This window comes from Rattus norvegicus, chromosome 2 (genome assembly GCF_021556685.1).
Source record: "Rattus norvegicus strain SHRSP/BbbUtx chromosome 2, alternate assembly SHRSP_T2T, whole genome shotgun sequence".
Taxonomy (NCBI): domain Eukaryota; kingdom Metazoa; phylum Chordata; class Mammalia; order Rodentia; family Muridae; genus Rattus; species Rattus norvegicus.
In genome coordinates, this window is record NC_141535.1 from 138082862 (window position 1) to 138100599 (window position 17738).

General features: G+C 44.0%; 1 long non-coding RNA gene across 1 annotated transcript in view; it reads left to right on the forward strand.

Moving 5' to 3' along the window:
• LOC134485912 (uncharacterized) overlaps positions 1 to 15566 on the forward strand; it is a 45805-nt gene extending 30239 nt beyond the window's left edge. The window contains exons 2-4 of the long non-coding RNA XR_015678041.1: positions 8450 to 8584; positions 12085 to 12165; positions 12303 to 15566. This is a non-coding gene — a long non-coding RNA (uncharacterized LOC134485912). The remainder of the gene's footprint in view (positions 1 to 8449; positions 8585 to 12084; positions 12166 to 12302) is intronic.
• The last annotated feature ends 2172 nt before the right edge of the window (positions 15567 to 17738 follow it).

Below are 17738 nucleotides of genomic sequence, written 5' to 3' on the forward strand. Positions count from 1 at the left end.
ATTTACAACTTCTCTTTGAAATATGTGAGGTCTCTCCCAGTTCCGTGCCAGGGTCCAGGGCAGGAATGATTCTGAGATGACCACCAGAATAGTATCATGAAGTCTGGTCAGGGAGCTAGCTTGAGATGTCTACCAGCATGGAGTTGGGGAAGGTTAGACAGAACATACTCAAGATTAGCCCTGCCAGGCACCATCACCCAGAGAGCCCGGGAACCACTAAGGAGCAAGTAAATGGCTAAGAAGTGAAAGAGAAAAGAAAACAGAAGAAAGGAAGAACTGGAGACTCCAGGGTAGTGAGGAACAGCCAGATATGAAGAGCTGGTGATGCCACCTGGGACCCTGGTGAGGGCCTGGCCTGTGCTGCCACTAGGAGCCATGTCTGTGGCCTTGCAGTAGCAGGAGTCTGTTATCACCAGAGGCCAGGTGGATGTCTGTGGTCTGTGCTGCTACCAGGGGACATGTTGACTTTGCAGAACTGGCCTCACCCCTCACCTGGGCATTGTGGGAGAGTAGGCCCTGGAGGCATGAGAGTAGAAGAACTGAACCTGCCCCTAGCCAGCTGCAGTACTCAGGAGAACATGCCTGCTCATTGCGGAAGTTGTGGGTGAGTGTGGGAGAGCTGGCTTACCACACATCTCCTGAGTAGTGTGGGGGAGGGAAAGATACCTTCCTTCCCCCTCCCGCTCCCCCTTCACCACCTGTGGCAGGTGAGAGAGCGTGCCTTGCACCTCACCCGGGCAGCACAGTAGACCTAACCCTGGTGATGAGGGTATAGGTAAACCAGGCCCCTAGGGTGAGCCCGGGGTCTGACCAGCTCAGATACTTCTCAGGCCAGATCCAGGGCTTTGAATTGGCTCACCTCAACATCTACCCTACCAATGAGCTGTTGGAATGTGTGAAGGGCCTGGGCCTACAGATACAGAACACATCTCCAAAGATTTCCAAGACACGGACCTACAACAGGATACTCAAGAGGAGTCTCAGAGAAGTTCTAGTACTGACAGAGTACTAGAAGCCTTGTAACAAACCATCAGACAAGTCATTGTAATGAACATTTGCAAGCAAAGAAGTGTGGACAAAAGGGTATACTGTGGGACACACTGCGACACACTACAGCTTGCATAATGGGATAACGTTTTTTTCTGTTGAAGGGGAGGAGGTTCCAAGGATGGAGGGCCGGTCCAAGGTGGAAATGAGTGTGATTGAGGTGAATGATGTGAAATTTACAAAGAACCAATAAACAGTTACAAAAACAAACCAAACCAAACCAAAAGATTGTGGTCTAGAAACACCGGGTGGAGAAGCCGGTGCTAGGGCTGGATGGCCACAGCTTTCTCAGGATCCTGCATCGTGTCCCTCCGTTATTTTCTGTCTTCCATGTTTTACCCCCTTCATCTGTATGGATAGATACAGCTCAGCCTCTATAAGCATCTGACTTTACTCTTCTTCCAGTCACAGAATCCACAAAGCCCCTTGTGGCTCATCAATAGAACAGGGATAGACACTTGACTCTTGCCATGTCAGGCGTCATCTCAGTGTCAAGTTGATCACAGTGTGGTAATCTATATCTGAGGTGTTGGAGCCCCAATGGCTTTGCTTCTTTGACTACAGAAGATCAAAGGAGTAATCAGGAAAATGTGACTTGGAACAGTCTCCACCAAGTGAGACACAGTAGCCTGACCACTGGCCTTCACCATTGCTCTGTGCTTGTCTCTTTGAAAACTGGTTCATAACTTTAAGGACTGAGACTTGAACAAGGAAATGTATTTGACTTTCAAGTAATGCTGTGATTGATTGTAGCCTATTGCTAAGTTACCAAACCCCACACTGTCTTGGAATATTTAGCAGTGGTTGAGTAGGTTTTTGCCCAAGTACCTACTCTAGGTCAAACTGTAAAATGATCCATTTCTAGTAAAGCAGAAGACTCATGCGTTTTAATAAGAAGCATCCCTGGTACTGTGATAGGAATTGGAGAGACAAAGAGAAGACATAAAAACACTTATGCAAATAAACTGTTGTGAAGGGTTATGGGCACCATGGCATGCCTGTGGGTCTCTGAAAGAACCAGTCCCTTCATGAGGATAGGTTAGGACAAGTCAGATCTTGAATGTATGAAGTTGTGAGGTCTGGACAGATGGTGCAGTCAGTGATGTGCTTGCAGCACAACGTGAAGATCTCAGTGTGATCCCCAGAACCCACATAACAAGCCAGACATGGGTGTATCCTTGTAATCCCAGCATTGGAGAGGCAAAGACAAGCGGGTTCCTGGGCTTGCTGGCCAGGAAGTCTAGTCTACCTAATGAGCCCCAAGGAGAGCACCTGTCTCAAAGAGCAAGTTGAGTAGCTCCTAAGGAACCACAAGAGGTTGCCCTTTGGCATCCATGCATAAGTGAACCTGCATACACACATAAGTGTGCACGTGTGTGTGTGTGTGTGTGTGTGTGTGTGTGTGTGTATAATATATGTGTATATATATAATGAATCTGGGGAAGGAAACAATGATATTGAAGCATCCTTGAAGGTGAGGAGGGCATTGTAAGTATGGGTGTGTCTTACTCAGGGTTCTATTCCTGCACAAACATGACCAAGAAGCAAGATGGGGAGGAAAGGGTTTATTCAGCTCACACTTCCACACTGCTGTTCATCACCAAAGGAAGTCAGGACTGGAACTCAAGCAGGTCAGGAAGCAGGAGCTGATGCGGAGGACATGGAGGAATGTTACTTACTGGCTTGCTTCCCCTGGCTTGCTCAACTTGCTCTCTTATAGAACCCAAGGCAGCCAGCCCAGGGGATAACACTACCCACGATGGGCTGGGTTCTCCCCCATCTTGATTACTAGTTGAGAAAATGCCTTACAGCTGGGTCTCATGGAGGCATTTCCAAAACTGAGGCTCCTTTCTCTGCGATAACTCCAGCTTGTGTCAAGTTGACAGATAAAACTAGCCAGTACAAGTGGGAACTGGGGTCAGTATTCAACCCAAGGACAGAATGAACAGAAAAACCAGGCCCTGCAGGTCTCACTGCATCTTCAATAGTTTACGCATGGGCTAAAATGAATGGGCCCTTTGGCTGGTAACCTGGTCCACCCAGACCACATTAGTATCTTCTCCTTGTATCAGAGAAAAAGAGCCGTCCACGGACATGCCACTGTGAAAAGACCATCTCTTTTCAGCAGGAGGTGAGAGAGGTGAGTTGCAGAGTGGGACACCTATAGATATTGCTGGTTTGACCTGGACAAGAACCAGAGACAGATAAGTAAATGCCACACAGCTGTTATATCAGTTGATGCTCTGTCAAAGAACTCCAGACTGTTCTGTCTCTTAGAGACCTTTCACAATGAACACAGTCATTAAATGCAGTGGATAATGCAATCTTCTTTTTACTAATAGCATTAATTACTAGTAGTATTACTGAATATAAAGCGATGGTTATTATTATAGCACTCTGTCAAGGAGTATATACCTCATGTTGTCCTCAGAAAACCTTACAGAGAAGATACCATCATAGCCCCCATGGATCAGAAGAAGAAACTGAAGCTAGAGAGGGAAATTATCTTTCCAAAGTTGTACGGCAGGTAAGAGTTGGAAGCAGAACCCACTCAGGGCAATGTAAGCGGAGTATCACTATCATCCTAAAACAGCAGCCAACAGAAGCAAGGACCCTTCACCCCTCATGTCAAATCCTTTCATTGTAGGAGCTCAGCTTGACATGACTGCAGTTATCGTGAGTCAACCACAGGTGTCCAGGATAACCCTTGCTAGTTTTCTCACGTAGTTTCTCGGTAAACCATAGAAGCCACTGGAGTGGTATGTGCACCTTTTCAACAGAGGGGAAACTCCAGGGATGTGACTAATGTGACTAATTCTATTATCAGCTGAAGGCAGTAGGCTTCTTTTTCTGAGCCTCAGGGACTCTCCTGGCCTTGGTGTTGCAGGGACCAAAACTCTACCAGGAAGTGCCCAGTACATTGTACTGTGTGTGGTTCTAGATGTGGCTGCCTCTTTCTTTGATGTCATAGCCCCTTGGGGCTGGTCTTCAACTGAGATGGATTAAAAACCAGCCTGGTTTTGGTCCCTCATATGCAGTTTTCAGGGACTGGTCTAGATGACCTGGCATGAAAGTGACCAGAAACACATCTGGATCCATATGTGTGATCATTTCATCGGAATTCTTTGGGATAGACTTCCTTCATTCTGGATCTTGACCTCAAGGGTGCAATGGAAAAGCACCAGCATGGATGGTTTCTCAAGCCAGTTTTCTGTTAACAGCATGGGACTAGAAAGTTACAGTGACCTAAACTGCAGAGACACACAAAGGAGTCTGCTGCCATTTGTCTGACTTTCCTTGGAAGAATAGAAATGGTTGTCATTCTGTGTCAGAAGCTCAGAAAACATCAAGGTGGCCAGGGGATGGGGCACATCTAGACCTCTTGAAACTCATTGTCATCGAACACAGTGAAAGTTGGTTTTCCTACATGTTCTCGGGTCCCTCTATGCAGCAAGCCCCTGGTACTTTCCTGTCCCCAAAGATTCCAGAGCCATTTGTGCAAAGTCACCTCCCTGCAACCTTGCAGAACACTGGCAAGCCAGCCTGGGAGTATGGCCCCGGTAGCTCTGAGATGAAGAAAGCAAACTTCACAGAAGTGAAGACACTATGGGAAGAGCCCCATGGGGCTCAGCTCAGCCTTTTGCAGTACTCACCTTGTTACAAACACCACCATCCCTCTCTGATGGATTAACAGTCCATACAAAGGAGACATTGTCAGAAAAAAAGCAGAAAGACATAAAGAGCAAAGAAGTGAAGCCATTTTTTAAAAGAACCTTCTTATTAATCCCTATCCATGAGAGGAGATGTTGGCCCTAGCAGAGGGAAGGGAAAGACTGCATAGTGCCCCACAGCTCGCCATGTTAATTAGGTTCACTGTCGAGACAGTGGAAACCCTAATTTTTAGTGACGTAGCACAAACTTTGTTTTTTATCCCCACAACGATCAGTCTCAGACCTATCTAGCGCTCCACGGGGCATCAGAGAACCATGCTCAACCTCTGTCGTGCTTTCCCCAGCTCCTGCCTTCTTCATTCCTTCATTCCTGAGCTTGGAGAATCATAGCAAAGTTCCTATGTGGCCAGGCTCTGTGGCACACAGCATAGCTACCCACATCTCTCTACAAAAGAGTAATCAGAGTAGACCCACTTACAACTCCTCAGTCCAACTCCCCAGCGCAGGGGCATTGGGGGTGAAGCTATGACTCTGTCGCCATTCCTATCTTGGCTACATTTGTGCTGATTACAAAACCATGAAACTCCTTCAGAAACGTTCTTTCTCCAAATCACTCACTCTTTCTTAAACCACTATTCAATTTATGGTAGAGCCCAGGCTTAGTCAGCTATCACAGGATGGAGAAGCCAAGTTGTGATATCATCAGGAGGGAGATAAAGATGTGTGGTATCCATGCCAACCTTCCTTATCTGCCATAACTTTGAAACATTTCCTATTAAATCCTATGTCTCTGGGAATATTATTGAACTAACTACTATTGGACTTAGCACTATTGTGGGAAATTGAATTTCATCAGCATCTTTTACAATGGGTGGGGCATTCTACTCCATTTATGTATGTGTATTACAGAAACACTACAAAGATAGTTTCATCCACACCCGTGTTCTTAAGAAGCTTGATGTTTAGAAGGAATTTGTTAGAAAATCTTTTAATGATTTCTGTTCTATGTCAAGAAGTCACCTCAGTAGCTTTCCAGCTAAGCTGGAGATGGGGGTACCAGGTGCTGGAAAGAGGGAACAACTGTGTCTGGCTCAGAGTTTATTCCTAAGGGACTCTCTTTCTCTCTCAGAGACAGCAGGGAGCAGAGCATCCATGGCTCTCTGTGTCTGTAAAGGGGGAACCCAACCTTCCTCCGTCTCATCTTCACGGTGTCAAAGATGAATATGTGCTAAGATTCCTGTGAGTAGACGAGAAAAGTAAATGGCATCCAGAGTCCAGTTACAAACACCAGTCCAGAAATTCAGTCAAGCCATGCATTAATAGATATGTATTGTGTATGTGCCTTGAGGTTATGTATGTGTTGTGTGTTTTCTTACTCCTGCCAACTTAGTTTTATTCACACTCTGACTCATTTCATGTTGAATATTATTTCTTTCATGACTTCTATGACCTTACAGATGCTCCCAAAGACTCTACATGTGTGCCTATGAGTGTATACACACACAAACACACACACATACACACACATATACACACACAAACACACACACATACACACACACATACACACACAAACACACACACATACACACACAAACACACACACACATACACACACAAACACACACACATGCACACACACATATACACACAAACACACATACACACACAAACACACACACATGCACACACACATATACACACACAAACACACACACACACAAACACACACACATGCACACACACATATAAACACACAAACACACATATACACACAAACACACGCACATACACACACAAACACACACACATACACACAAACACACACACAAAAACACACACACACACACACACACACACACACACCATTGCTGCTTTAAAAAGTAGTCCTTGACTTTAAGTTGTTCTTGATATATTCCACCGAAGAGTACAGAGTAGAAGTGCAAAAAAGCTATAATTAGGTAGCCGAGGAGGGTGCCAGTGTTTTGGGCAGCGAGGTGGGGTGAGGAAGTATTCTGGAAGTTCCATGACATATTTTAGCTTACATCGTGCTTGCCAGAATCTCTTCACAGGTTCATAATCAGCTATGAGGGAGTCTGGGAAGCAAAAGCTTTGACTGGCTGTGTGCTTGGGGAAACTGATCTTTTTGTAAGAAAAAAGAGTTATGAAGACTTCAGGCATGAAACTCAAAGTCTTGCAAAGCAGAGTGATACATCTGGGGCTGTTCATGGGAATGGAGTTCTAAGGCAAAATAAAAAGTATAAAATGGAAAAATAATGATAAATTCTGTCTCCTCAAATTGGAGCTGAGTTATGGATGTTTTGACTCCTAGGTTGCCTGCTGAGTATTAGAGCAGTGCTTCATCAGCAAGCAGAACACGCAGCTAAGGCCAGCCCAAGGCCAGTCCTTTGTTTACTGAACATGAGAGATTCCCCGTGGCATGTCACACAGATGGAAACAGGGCATCTGGTGACGCCCAACTCATAAACAAGGACAGTCATCTTGATTCTTGGAAGGCCACTGGGAACCTCACACCAAGGGCAGAGACCACCAACTCTGATACTTCTGCCTCCCAGAAGGTTCCTCTGTGTGTCTGCATGATGAGGTGAATTAAACTTTACCACAGGTCTAAGATATAGGGCAACCAGATGCTCACTGTATACGGAATATTGCAAAAATACAATCAGTTCTTTGTTTCTGTGTTCTCTGCTTCCGCGGATGCAACCAACTCCAAGTGGGAACTATTCCTGGGTATATTGCATTTGTGTTGAATCTATGTAGGCTGTCCCCCCCATCCTCCAACCCTAAGCATTGTGGTACTTATAAAGCGTTTATAAGGTACGAGGATGTGACTAGAGATGGCTTAACGTATCCAGGAGGATGTGAAGGTGGACAGACTGAATGCCAACACAGCGCTACTTTCTACTAAAGGACTTTGTGTGTCTTCAGAGTTTGGTATGGATGGGTACAGGACCTCTCCTCCTGCAGATTCCAAAAGACACCTATGCCTTGGTTTATGCTGCAAATACCTTAACACACATGTAAGAAAGGTGTGGCACTTTACCCACTCCTCCTTGTCTCTCCTTGCTCTTAACTATTTTTGACCAAAAAGCGTTCATTGCTTGAGTAGAATTAGGTCAGACCGAAGCTGAATATCAAGCTGACGGGGGAGCTAAGCTAGTGCCAGCATCGACTAAATGAGGAGTTAAAGGGAGAGTCTCGCTCTGAATCCAAATATGGGAATCTAGAAGGGAAAGGGCTAATATTAGATTGCACAAGAATTAGTACAGAAAGGTACACTCATTGCCAGGAACTGGGACTTTTGGTCTTCCGTATTTTATCGTATCAGAGCCATAATCTTGTGGGGTTTAAAAGCTCAAAACATTAACTATCAAGATAAAAAGAATTATTCTTTCAATATGGAAGGTCTTGAAAATCCTCGCACATCATTTCTCTTCAAGGAGACGACATGTCACACGTTACTGTGGTGGGGGCCACTTCTTAAGAGTCTTATAAACAGTCCGCCGCTCTGTCACCAAGGGAGCAGCTTCCAGCAGTCTCACTTTCATATAGAAATAACAATCTCATTAATGATGCTAAGTTTATATTGTAAATACATTATCACCCCTCTCACACCAACTGCTATGTTAAAAAATAATTACTAATTAGTTTCAGCAAATGCATTATAAAAAGGTGGCTAATTTTAACTATTTTCCTCCTCTCCATTTTAGAACAACAACAACAACAACAACAAAAAATTGGAGTGATTCAGAGAAAGCAATCTGTTACCTGGAAGAATTTAAGGGTTTAAAAAAAAATGATCTTTGATCAAAGTTTTATGGAGTCGGATGCAAATGGTGACTCAGGTAATGGGCAGACTGAACTGAAGCCCACAGCCTGAGCCTTTCTCCCCAAATGCAGTGATAAAGAGCAAACCTATGTTACTTTCCTAAGTTCTGCTCCTACAGTCCTTCTAAGTGACCTTTGAAAATGCTGCCTGACCCTCCGTCACACTCTGAAGTGTCCCTCCTTCTCCCCTCCAATACTGTTCTCAGCGAAGTGCCTGGCCTCTTTCTGCCTGCCCGTGTGCTGCCTGCCATGTTCCTCTCCATGATGGCCATGGACTAAGTCTCTGGACTGTAAGGCAGCCCCAACTAAATGCTTTTTTCATAACAGTTGCCTTGGTTATGACGACTCTTCACAGCAATAGAACAACAGTGTCTCAGACACCTATTATCATTATTATTATTATTATCATTATTATTATTATTATTATTGGTGTGGGTTACAGTGCCATCATGAAATAAGGGTTGGAGGATTTGTTTGAGAGAAAAAGACAAGAACAAGATTCATCATCTAGGTACTTCATTTCTTCTTTCTTTTTTTTTTTTTTTCTGGAGCTGGGGACCGAACCCAGGGCCTTGCGGTTGCTAGGCAAGTGCTCTACCACTGAGCTAAATCCCCAACCCTAGTTCATTTCTTTACTGAGTTCAGATCGAGGCTATGGAAATAGTGAGGGTCTACCTTACACAGCGCGAAGCCTCAAGGAGAAGAGCATGAATTCTTGGAGCCAGGGAGTTTTGGATTCTGGTGTGTGGTCGTTAAAACTGTATGGCCATAGACAACTACCTGTATAGTATCTTCAGCCAAAACACCAGAGCGATGGTTTCTTTAGAGGTCGTTCTAAAGACCTGAGATAATACACAGGCGGGACCGGCACAGTCAGCACACGGAGGGAGGGGGTGATAACCGGTACAATAATTAATCACCACTGAATTCACCAAATTCTGTCTGATCCCCTTGCCACAAACCAGTATTACTAAATATGTCCGATGGAGATTGTTCTTTTTCCGCTGTGATTTCTCTTCTATACCATGAAGCCGTTACACGTGGTTAGGTGTTTGTTCTTTTCAACACTCTGATTTTCAGTGTTGTGAGCATGACGCAGTGCAGATCACACATGTTTGCACTAACTGTAGGATTTGGAAACATAATAACCATGTGTATCATACGGTGACATTTGCCATCTTCCTTGTAAGGCAGATGTTCAAAATAAGAGCCATAGTATTCCTGTGATTGCTACCAAGGGCTCCAGCATAAAGCAGTGACGAACTCAGGACTGTTACTTTAAGACAGTACCATCTACAAACATACCTGGAGCAGCACAAATAATAAATATGAAAACACTTCCAAACTGTGGCTTGTGACTACAATTTGTCAACAACTTTCACAAATTTAAGCCCTCTGTGATTACTTTTTTATCAGTCCCCCTTGCTTCTGCATGTGCATCACTGAGACTCCAGTCTCTGGTGCGCACTTGAGTAGCCATGTTTACGGTTAGGCACTGCAACCCTGTCCCAGGCACACCTTCCCCTTTCTTCCTCTGTGACTTCCCACAAGCACCATGGACTAAACTGATCTGTGTGCTTCGTGCTACACATCGCCTGTCAACTTCTTTTAACTTTGTTATACATTTGAAAAACTCATAATCAAGTATTGAAAACTAATATAGGCATTCGAACTAAAGCCTGTAATCCTCAGGGTGCACATTATTATATGTATAGATTTATTTCTACGTGTGTGGTATCAAGAAATGGACCTTGAGATGGTGACGGTAACGGTGGTGACAGCAGTGATGATGGCATTGAGAGAACATCTCAGGCTCTGGATATGCTTTCACCTCATGACTACCTTTTTTCCTCCTCGCTATTTTCTTCTCCCCACAGGAGGGGGAGCTGTGGGGCACGGAGCCTTGGGAAGGAACTGCACATGCTCAGTTCTTTTTTCTTGGCCCTGCTTTCAGCTTAAGCTTCCTGCAAGGCCCATGCATGCTGCCTGAGATAAACAGCCTGCTTGCTCTCTGAGAAAACGGTGATGGGCTGGTGAGATCTGCGGAAGAACACATTGTGTGTGTCCTGGGGTAAATACCAGCAAGGCTGAAGAGCTGGGGCTCTTTTTTTTATTTATTTATCACCTTTAGCAACAATAAAGGTATTATTTGTAGCATCTACTGCCTTGCTTATATGTCTAAAATTCATTACCAACTTGGAATTAATGTATCCTTTTGTAATATTCTATAGAATCGCAACAGATGAGTAGCTTTACCCCCTCATCTGCAAGATTGGGGGAGGGTAGTATTAACTGAGTTAAGATGCATAAAGTGTTTAGAACGTGCCAACACTATATTTTTAAAACAAATCTTAGCTGCAGTTCAGAACTGGGCTAAAGGCTTTATATTGTAGTAGGTGGTATACTAGTTGGGAGACATCTGAAATTAGACACCATGATTGATGTCTCTTGTTCCAACTGAAATTTGGGAAAGTCCCCACACTTTATCAGGATAGCTTCATGACACAATGCAGAGCTCTCTGATGTAAATATTAATTATTGGCAATAAACAGAGAACTGAAAGGGAGTTAAATCCCATGCTAAACTTGTCACTTTTTCTAGAGAAGCAATTGAGTGTGCATCTTCCTATCACCTACTGAGAGCAAAGCCTGAGAAAATAGCAATTTGTTTTGATGTATAAAAAGGTCCTATTTAACAAACATCAAAGCCAAACCTATACTATGTATATGCTATCAACTGAGCACTCATTGATCTTGCAGAAGACCTGGTTCAGGTCCCAGGACCCACATGGAAGCTTACTACCATCTATAACTCCAGCCCTAGAAGATCCCATGCTTCCTTCTGGACTCCTCAGACATTGCATGCAGCTGGTACACACACACACGCACACACACACACACACACACACACACACACACAGAGAGAGAGAGAGAGAGAGAGAGAGAGGGAGGGAGGGAGGGAGAGAGAGAGAGAGAGAGAGAGAGGGAGGGAGAGAGAGAGAGAGAAAGAGAGAGAGAGAGAGAGAGGGAGGGAGAGAGAGAGAGAGAGAAAAAGAGAGAGAGAGAGAGAGAGAGAGAGAGAGAGAGGGAGGGAGGGAGAGAGAGAGAGGGAGGGAGGGAGGGAGGGAGGGAGGGAGGGAGAGAGAGAGAGAGAGAGGGAGGGAGGGAGGGAGGGAGAGAGAGAGAGAGAGAGAGAGAGAGAGAGAGAGACTCGGGTACACATAAAGTAAAAGTAAATAAATCTGGCAGGGGGGACTCTGCAAGTCACAATGCACCTTTCCTCTTTATAAACTGGTTATTTAAATATTGTCTTACAATGACGAAAAGCTGAGCACACAATATTCATGAAACTAGAAGTGGGTCTTAGAGTATTCACCAAAATCTGTGTCCAATACAGGTCTCTTGGTGCTTTATCTTCCTCATTGTAAAGTATCACTGGTCATTGATACTCAGGTGAGCTGGAGGACTTCATGACTATTAGTGGTGCCCAGTTAACTGCCTTTCTCTTCTCCTCTCAGTGATCCCCTGTAGAGAGCATGTAAACAAGAAATAGCATCAGGACCCAGTGGGATGCTACAGCATTGAACCGTCAGCTATAGGTAAGAGTTGGATGTCATAGGTAAGAGTTGGATGCTACAGGGATGAGCATGATATCTGGTCTCCATCACTCCTTCCTGGCCTTAAGCCTGACGCAACTCGAGACATCCCCACTAATCATTCCCATCTTTCTTTTAAGCATCTTTTAACCTAGCAATTGGATTTCACCACACAAGCTTTCCCCCAGTGATTCCAGAAAAGGACGCGGAGGGATCACTTTCAGAAAGAAAGATACCTGAAGCAGAACTTGGACGGGCGCTTTGTGGAGAAAACACGACTCTTCAGAAAGAAACATACAACTCTTGGAGCAGATTTGGATCTTGCTGACATCACAGATGTTTGGAAAGCCATGGATTTTACATCCTGAGTCTGGGCCAGGAACTAGAGAAATGGATACACCAGTGAAAAAATAAACGTGATGATGGACCCCCAAGGCTGCCCGCCTTTAGAGGAGGTGATGAGAGAAACTTCCAAACACTCTACAAATCAAGCCAAGCTGTCCAAATACCTGGGGCTAGGATGTTAGCCAGTATTCAGAACATGTGAACCAAACTGAAAACACTTTTTAGCTTCTCTCTCTCTCTCTCTCTCTCTCTCTCTCTCTCTCTCTCTCTCTCTCTCTCTCTCTGGAAACATACAACACTTATGTGAAATGTAGTTTTTCATGCTGGATTTGATTGGTTTTAATGATGGGTGTCTTAGAGCGAGTCCAAGTTTATTCTCAAGGACCTCAGTCTCCCAGCCCACAATTAGGACTAAATACAGCGCCTTGGCAAGATTCTTTTTCTAAGGCTTAGCTTCGCTTTGACTCTCCCGGGTTTGGCAGCGGTAAGCCCACAAGTATCTGAGCTGGAATTTCCTCACGACTTACCCACCGCCCCCAGGACTAAGCAAGCACTTTGCAAAAGGACCATTCGCTCTTTTGAATCGAGCTCCCCTGTATTTCAGGGTACCCAGGTGGCTTCTAAGTGTTTGATGCAACATCCTTAAAACCGTTCCCCGCTTCCGAGGATTAACTAAGGCACTTGGAAGGTCGGCGCTGCTCACCGTTTTAACGTTTGATTTATCTTTTCCATAAGATTTCAGTCTGACCACCCACGATCCCCGTTTTATAAGACTGTCCCCTCCCATCCAAAAAAAAAAGAAGAAAACTTGTTCTAACATCTTTGAAATGAACAAAATAAAAGGGTTTAAATGGCTGATTTGAAATTATCACTAAGCAATGAAAAATGTATTTATTGTATGAGAGCTAAAAGTTCTGCTTTCTATATCCTTGCATTTTATTTATATCTATAAAAAGTTTTGCTGGGTTTGATGGCATGGGTCTTTAATGTTGGCACTTGAGCAACTGAGGCTGGAACAACTTGAGTTTGAGGTCATCCTGGGATACATAGCTAGACCCTGTCCAAAGGAAGGGGAAAAAAAAATAAAAGAGGAAAAAGAAACAACGCAACAGTTCCAAAACAGAATCACCTCCAATCCCAAAGCCACCTCCAGGCTCCAAGTCCCAAAGCCTTCTGTTAATTAACTTTTTAAACGTTAGCATACAAAGTAACTGGCTCCACCATGGCATTACTGTGCATACTTTGATTGCCCATTGATCCTCCTTCCCCTCCAATCCCTCTGCTCATCCCCCTCTTCCCCCACTCCCCAACAGCCTCCCATTTTTCTTGTCCCGTGTTTTCTAGCAGCCTCTTGATTTTCATCCCCACCTTAAGATTTCCTTTACTCTCCCATGTTTTGCATGACCTATCCCCTACCACGCATCTGTGAACACACAGAAGACCTGAAACTGAAACTGCCCAGAAGGTGGCTGGGCCTGGCGGCACACGCCTATAATCCCAGCACTCCAGAGGCAGAGGCAGAGGCAGGCGGATCACTGTGAGTTTGTGGCTAGCCTGATCTACAAAATGAGTTGGCAACCAAAGAGACATGATGAGACTCTGTCTCAAACAAAATGTCTATCCAAAACCAAACAGAAACAAACAAAACAGAAAGGAAAAGAGTCAACCTATAGGGATGCGCTTCAAGGCATTGGCCTGGGCAGAAATTTTCTGTAAAAAGATTCCCGTGACATAGGAAATAACCCCAAGAATGAAAAAAAATTGAATTATATGAAAGCAAAAAGCTGCTGTATAGCAAAGAAACCCATCAGCTGAGTGAGGGAAGCCTACGGGATGGAAGGAAACCTTGGCAAAGGATTCCAAATGGACCACAGAGCATCCTACATTTTATTCCTGAATTGGGCACAGCCAAAATCATGGCTTTGAAGTGCTCAGCAATGCACAGCAGTCCTTTGGCAGGTGATGCGTGAGAATGTGCCTAAGACTCTCTCTAAATCTATATTTGCTTTAAGTGGTCTTGAATCCAAGAATGTTTGTGCCTTTAAGTAGGGGAACAAAAATGAATATTCTAAAATACAGCACTCCTTTGGTATATAAACATGGCCACACGTTCTAGGAAACTTAGGGGTCTGAATAAGCAAAACAAATAATCTAGCATTTAGAAACAAAGATGGCCACCCCATTTTATCCCACATTCTTTGTCTTATCAATTATGATGGCTGCATGGTATAAGAATTGAGTTATTACGGTCTTGTAGTGAGTCGCTTAAATTCTTATATACAGTTTGGATATTAGTTCCTAATAAGGCTTTCGAGTACTTGGTCTTCTTTTGTAGGATTTCTCTTCACTCTGTAAAGAGTTTCGCTTGGACGCCACCGTAGAGCATGATCTCAGTTGAGTGCTTCAGTACTGTGTAAGGAGACCTGACCTGGAAGTAATTCACACAACAGCAAAGAATCAAAACCCTGGGCTACAGGGCATCCAAAGAGCAAGGAGAACGTTCCCTGCTTCCTGGGGACTGGACCCAAGTGATATGTGGGTGAGGTATCCATGCATAGTACAAAATACAGTGATTCCTGGAGGGGACCCGTGTCTCAAAGAGTTCCCAAGGGAAGGTCATTGCTGAGCCACTTGTAAGGTATTTCTAAAGGAGAAGCCTGCGGTTGGCTCTCAAGGTGTCCACACTTGTGTTCAGGATAACTAAATATGGACACTGTCGATGCTGTGGAATGCTCTTCTGTTTGAAAATCATGTAGATTGGAACTCAGATAACGTACTTCTTTAGAAGCACAGTTGAAAAGCACCAAGACATGCTGCTTCTGAGGAGGATCCTAGAAAATTGTAGGATAGTGTCTATACCTTTTAAAAAGTCAGCATTTGAGGCCGGAGAGATGGCTCAGTGGTCAAGAGCACTGACTGCTCTTCCAGAGGTCCTGAGTTCAAATCCCAGCCACCACATGGTGGCTCGCAACCATCTGTAATGGGATCTGATGTGTCTGAAGAAAGCTACAGTGTAATCGTATACATAAAATAAATAAATCTTTAAAAAATGAATAAAAGGTCACCTTTCTTAAAAAGTTTAGCGGCATCTTGTACAAAATATAGGAGTATCGCAAGAGGAACTAGATTTGGACATGCTCACACTTTGTCGGTGATGGATGCAGAGGAAGACAAATGCTTTTATTCTGACTTTATTTTCTGCATATTTTTAAAATTACTATTATCCACAAACCGCTTTTTTTTTTTCAGGCTTGAAGTTCATTTACTGATGTGTTGGACACAATAAAACTACAACTACTGTTATCAAAAAGTTTCCCTTCCCCTACCCCTTTTCTTGTCCCATTGAAAAAAAATCTTTCAAAAAAAAAAAAAAAGACATAGGTAGATACTGGCAAAATCCCATGTTGAATGGGGAAATGGCACTGGCTTTGGCAACATGGAAAGATCTTGAGAGCATACTGAACGGTGTACCAGCCCGACACGCCACACTTGGGATGGCCAGATCCCAGTGTGGAGTGGAGAGTTCGTAGGCTAAGTGCAGACCGCTTTAGATAATGGAGAAAATGTATACGTGTAGTGTATAACCTTTAAAACTAAATAGCTTTGGTGCCTCAGCCCCGGACTCTGTTTCAGCATCTGTTAAGGAAGCTGCCCTTGTAGACTGTGTATAGCCCCGAGTTATTAATGTAGCTATTTAGCATCTATGAGCAGGGAAGCAGCCACCTATACAGTAAATACCAGACACCACATGGCAGTTCCTTTAGAGATTTAAATGTGAATGAAGGTAATCGGAAACAATGTGGCCTTAAAACAGTCTTCTACATTTTTCTCACAAATCACTTTCTAAAAAAAACTGCTCTCCTATTTGAAACCATCTAATTTTCTGCATCTAAATATTTTGAAGTATTGTATAGAATAATAACACCAACTAGCAATTTACCAAAGGAACGGCCTGCAGGAAGCGTCACAGCTTGAATTTGATTGCATTAAGAACCTCGCTTTCCCATTGTCTGGCTCAGGTGAATCTCCACAAAGCACTTGGCTTATTGTTCCTTGTCTCCTTGTTATGAAGCTGTTTATTGATATGAGACCAATAAGACCTTTAAATGGAATGTGATCCGATAGAATTAGTTAAAGACAAATTGAGCACATGTGGTTAGCTTCGCTTTCAAAATGAGCCTATCAGGTGCTGATCTCTGTAATTAAAGAATCCTAATTCACAATGCTCTGAATCACCGAATTTGGCAGGCAAATGCCAGTAATCTTCGTTTCACAACACAGGGCCTCAGACGGTAATAAGCCAGAACGAAACACATGCAGGTTTAATCAGGAAGCAAAGCGTGTCGAGTACTTACTCTGAAATATTGGAGTCTGGCGCCTCAGGTGTGAACCTCAGAAAACTCCCTCAGGGGATGTTAGAGTCTCTGATATGAACCTTTTTGCAGCTTCTGCTGACACCTTTTAGAGAGAGAGAGAGAGAGAAAGAGATCAGGCATCAGCATTCCAAACAAAGCACCCTCTATATGACTTCGGGGAGCCAAGGACACAAGCATAACTCTGTGTGCACCAGAGCAGACAAACATATGAATGCAAGCATGTGTGCACATGCATACACACACACACACACACACACACACACACACACACACACACACACCACACACACACAAACATGGACGCACATTTGTTATAATCAAGTGTGGACATATAAACACATAAAATCAAGTTACCTGAAGAGTCTTCCAAGTTTATCTTCTAGTTATTTTGGTTCACTTATCCCATGGAGGGGGCAGAGGACTTTTGTTTTTCTAGGATTGTTTAAAATTTGGACTTGAGTTTCTATGGTTCCAGCTTCTGTTGTAGCCATTAGATAGATAACAATGGTAAAGGGTAGAAGGTCTTCAGGACGCTTTCTTACGGCAGTTCCAGGATTTGGCACTTAAGTTCCATGATATTCAGACCATCCGGGGAGCTAGTGAGGAAAAAACAGGGGAAAGTACATCTTGCATGAACCACTTTTACAGGCGAGTTGTGTCTACCAGTGGATCGAGCCTGTCAATACTAGTTCCTCGATCACTGGGTGACTGCTCAGCCAATCTCTGCTATCAGCTGCAGACACAAGGGGAAATGCTTGTCCAGGATCTTGCTCACCAAGATCTAGATGTGGGATTTCAAAGTTTTCCAGCCAACAACCTTTGAACCTGTCCTTCCCTTGCTGTCTCCTCCTTGAG